Source organism: Protopterus annectens, chromosome 5.part0, assembly GCF_019279795.1.
Source record: "Protopterus annectens isolate FY-2018-M chromosome 5.part0, PAN1.0, whole genome shotgun sequence".
In the NCBI taxonomy this organism is placed as follows: domain Eukaryota; kingdom Metazoa; phylum Chordata; order Ceratodontiformes; family Protopteridae; genus Protopterus; species Protopterus annectens.
Genome location: NC_056735.1, coordinates 48112047 through 48116999, shown reverse-complemented (window position 1 = coordinate 48116999; position 4953 = coordinate 48112047).

Here is a 4953-nt window from a genome sequence, read left to right as displayed (position 1 = left end):
TTTGTGAGGTATTTCTGCGGCCTTTCCAGTTGTTATAGATGTCTTGTGAGGTACATACCAAAAGGGGCGTTGTACTCTATAATGGGTCTAATGACTGATGAGTAGAGGGGAACAATGACCTCTTTTTTCCTGGATGAGAACCCTTTTGTGATGAGGTGTGCCACACAGAAGGCTTTCCTGACTACTGTGGCAATGTGATTATCAAAGGAGAGACTACTGTCCACCTGTGTCCCAAGGTCTCTTATCATATTTTGGTGTTAAGTAGACTACTGCCTATGTGGTATTTCATGGGTACAGAGTTTTTACCAAAAGGGATGACAATGCACTTTTTGGCATTGAGCTTGACGCCATGGCTTTGACACCAGGCATCTCTCAGTGAGGCCCTTTTGTAGGATGTGCACATCATTAGGAGTTTTGATTATGGCTCCTAGTTTGCAGTCATCTGCAAACTTTGTTAGCCAAAGACCTTCTGTGTTAGCCTGTACTTTAGAGAAGTAGATACCAAACAAGAGAGGACCCAGGACTGAACCCTGTGTACTTGTCACTGGTCTGAAGTTGGATTTAGAGTCTGCTACTTTCACAGTGTGGGTTCTGTCAGTGAGCCAGTTGGCAACCCATCTTGTGACATAGAGATTTATACCTAGTTTAGTGAGTGTATCTATTATTCCAGAGTGGGGGATGATGTCGAAAGCCTTGGCTAGATCTAGATAGGCTGTGTGAACCACCTTACCCTCATCTACAGCTTTGGTGACAGCTTCAAAGAAGTCTATCAGGTTTAGGAGACATGATCTGCCTTTTACAAATGTGAACTGGGTAGGGTCCAGAGTTTGGAGATTACCAATGTCATTGTTTATAAGTTCCATGATGATATGTTCCATAGCCTTGTAGACCAGGCTCGTCAGGCTAATGGGGCCTTCAGACTTTAATCCTACTAGCAAGAGCTTCAAAAATGACAACAGATATATGGCAGTTGACTAAATGCAATTTTTCTGCTCAGCCCTGAAATATGTCCAGCCCACAGTTGGGAAGAAACAAACTTGATGCTGTCAGAAGGTATAATATCCCTTTAGGGTGACAAGGTCCTGTGAGAAATAATGAAATAACAATTTTGACTCTTCTGTGGTAGTGTAGCCATTAGTTTACGCAGTAAATGTTGCTAATACGTAATAATACAATTTGAAGTGCTCCTTCTCCCATTTCCTTGTGGGATGTATAAACACGTTATTAGTTTTTTTTTTTTTTTGTAACAACAGCAACTATTATTACAAGCTTGTATCAAAATTACTAGATGTATGTGCTGATACTGTGGACTTTTCCACAAGGGTTTATTAGCGTTGCCACTTTCACTTTCAGAAGCTGTCCATCATAGCACCAGTCTTCTGGTTTGTGCTTCCAATCTATCCAAGATTACTGAATTTCTTTTATAGTAGTAAAGTTTTTATTCACCCCTCTCAGCTGCCACTGATTTTGTCCCTGAAAGTTTTGGCTCTGGTATCTCATGTGGTATAAAAAAGTAAGGTTACTTAATCCAGCTGAAGGTATCACGTTTTGTAACCCCTGAATTTTACTTTTCAGAAATGGAGAGTAGTACAGAGCTGCCGCATTGATTACAAATGGTGTTTTAAAGCTGGCAACGGCACTCAACTGGTGCTAATGACATAACTTTGATGTACTCAAAAGACCTGAGTAAATATGGGCTCTTGGAGGTAATTGATATTGAGGTGACTGTCATTATTTGTTGACTGTGACTCACCACCTTTTGGCAAAATTAGAGACGTCCCTTAAAATCAAGAGATGCTAAATATTCTTACCTAGTATGCATTTCAGCTGTAAGTATACATAGGTTCTTAACAGTCCAGAATTTCACATCCTCGTATATTTGGTCTGCTTCTCATAAAGTTTATCATTATTTGCTATATGTGTTCCACTACCTATTAATCCCAAAGCTGTCAGAAGAAGAGAGACAGAGTAAAAGCCAAAACCTTCCCACCTAATCAACACTGTAAATTGCACATGTTTTGAATAGTTGGTTGCTCTTTCCATAAAATGGTGTGATCAGAGCAAGTTGAATTGCTATTGTTATGGACACCTCAGTCTCGTGAGGTATAGGATCTGACTTCAGCTTCACTGGTCTCTGGTGCTGAAGAATCTGAGCAGAGCCAATTGGTTATCTCAGCTTGCAGTTGAAAGCTAATATTAACCAATCAGCTTCAACAAAGGTGGGACTAATGAGACAGCACAGAAGTCCGGATTTATGGTATAAAATTCAGACAACCAGACAAAGCCCTTTATTTCTGGACAATCCAGAAAAAAATGAACAGGTGGCAACCCTGTTCCTTAAAACTGATAAGAGACCATGCTGCAGGTGGATTAGTTGTGGTAGTAACATTTTGTGGTCCATTACACTGGCTGTTTACTTTTTGTTGGTTACACAATTTCATGTAAATTGATGACAAAAGCACTGAAAGTAACCTCTGAAGGGTCATGCCAAGAACTTCATTCTCTTCATACTTTTATCATTGCATACCCACCAAATAACTGTATGCCACTTTCTGCTCCAGTTACCCCAAACCTAGCTACAACTACCCTATCTACAGGTTAGGAAGAGGCTAAACAAACATGGAGCAGAGCCTTCACCAGCACCATGTACAATGTTGCATACACTGGGGATTTTTTGAATGCCCTAAGTGGGTGGGACTGCTGACATCACCACTCATAACACCAATCAGCTCCAGCCCTACCATGGAATGCCAAAATCTTAACAGTAATCTACCTTGCAATCCCAGCATGCCCAGCATGCCCCCCTCCCCCAATCATCAGAGGAGTGACTAGTCATGAATTGAAGTCCCACCCCTTCTTTCTGGAGTGGGTAAGCTGTTCATTCTCCTCCTCTTCAGTTATTCCAAGTCTTTCAAATATTACAGTGGTAAGAGGCAACTCAGGGCCTAATAAAACACATGTATTCCATATGCATGCACTTTCCAACAATACATAAAATAGCAGGGTGACTGTGTGAAACATCTTTACAATGCAAAGAACTGTGTCATGTGCTACTGACACAAAACCTTATCATGAGACTTAGAAATACAATGCAGTGCATATGTGACACTGAAAGCAGTGTCAGTTCCTCAACAGGTTGCACACTCACCTTTAGTATAGAAGAATGTGTGTTCTATTCCCACACCAGGTAGATGGATTGCTGACATGGTAATGCAGCATGAGGGGGTTGCTGCACTCCTCAGTGTGTCGTCCTTTGACTTGGGGATTTGTATAGTGGTCAAGGTGTTTGCCTCACAGATAAGAGATACAATGTTTGATCCTCATCAAGGGAAATTTGCGGGACTTAAAATGTCCCAGAAGGACAGTTAACCCAGTACTTACCTATAAATACATGCTATTTTAAGTGTGCAAAACATGTGAGCTGAATCAGAATTACTGGGGATGATGAGAGGAAAATTATCATCAGATACCAGTAGATACAGTTTGCCTTCTGAGTAACACATTTTTAGAATACAGTTCAATAGTGTTGTAGATACTGTTACTTCACAGATGAAAGGGAGATAAAAACAATGTCTGAAACAGCTTCTGTTTTCAGCTTTCTGTCACAACCATTTTTTCCTGGCAATCAGTGTTGCTGATTTTGTACCTAAGTATATAAAAACACTGAATGCGAGTGAGATTGTAAATTTGGTAGAAAGTTTCATGTTTCAGTGACTGGCTGTGTTACAATGTATTAGCAAAGGCACACCAGTAAGCTTGTGTCAGCTGATTCACAGATTATCTTTAGGATTTTTTGACTCTTCCCATCACCTTTGGAGCTTTTGAGAGTACCTTCTGCAAACATAAATTAGTGAAGGTATGCATGAGAGAGATTAACTAATGATGCCATATTATCCAGTGAACATGATTTGGTCAGTGCCATAAATTTTAGCTCGTTTATTGAGTTTGCCTCTCTGAAGGTATGAAAAGTTCATATTTGAACCATATAGGCTCAAGTATTTTTGTCACTCACACCAGTCATAATGATCACCTACAATTTGGTGACAAACAGAATTAGAACACAATTTATAAGGCACAAACAAACCCCATTAAATCCCCAAAAGCTGTTTTCAAATACAAGTGTCATACAGTTGTACAAAAAATTAGTTAAGTGCACACTAGCTCTATACTAGTGACAATTTGATAAATATGCCACCACTTGATCTAGTTAATGAATGTGACAAAATTCCACACTGTTTCACAAGTCAAAACTGCTACATCACAAAATGATTTATAAACAGTACTTCAAAGGCAGAGCTTTGTTTACTTGTCTGCTCTGAAACAATGTAACCTAATCAAATAATATGAGTCACAGATGTACAAGACCACAACACCATCCATATCAATTAGAAAAAACGTTTAAGCTCAGCAAAAACATCCTCTGCTGACTTGAGATACAAAAAAACTGAGCTGCGGATTTGAGATATATACAAAATAATACTGTGTGTTTTCATATCTACAGACTTCTCCCAAACAAACAATAAAAAAATACTAAAGTTTAAACAGTCATTCAAAATGTCACATGAGCACAAGTCATCTGCTGTCCATGGATTAAAAGTAAATAGAAACTACATTAAGAAATAAATACATAACATTCCTCTCAACCTCTTAGTGCAAGAAATCTGGAAAAAGCCTAACATAATGGGGGGGGGGGGGGGGTGAACAAAAGACCAAAAATAGGGACATATTTTAAATATTGCTCTTATAAACTTGGAAAGTTGCTAAAATTACATAATTTGTGTTAGTATGTATTTTCTGAAAGATATGAAGTCTGAAATTCAAATATATTACATTATTTAGATACTTCAATCATCAGCAATTTGCCAGAAAACCATTTTTTTTTTTGAGGAGCAGACCCAAAATACGAGGCAAAAATCTGGATATCTGTTAAAATCTGGACAGTTGAGAGGTATG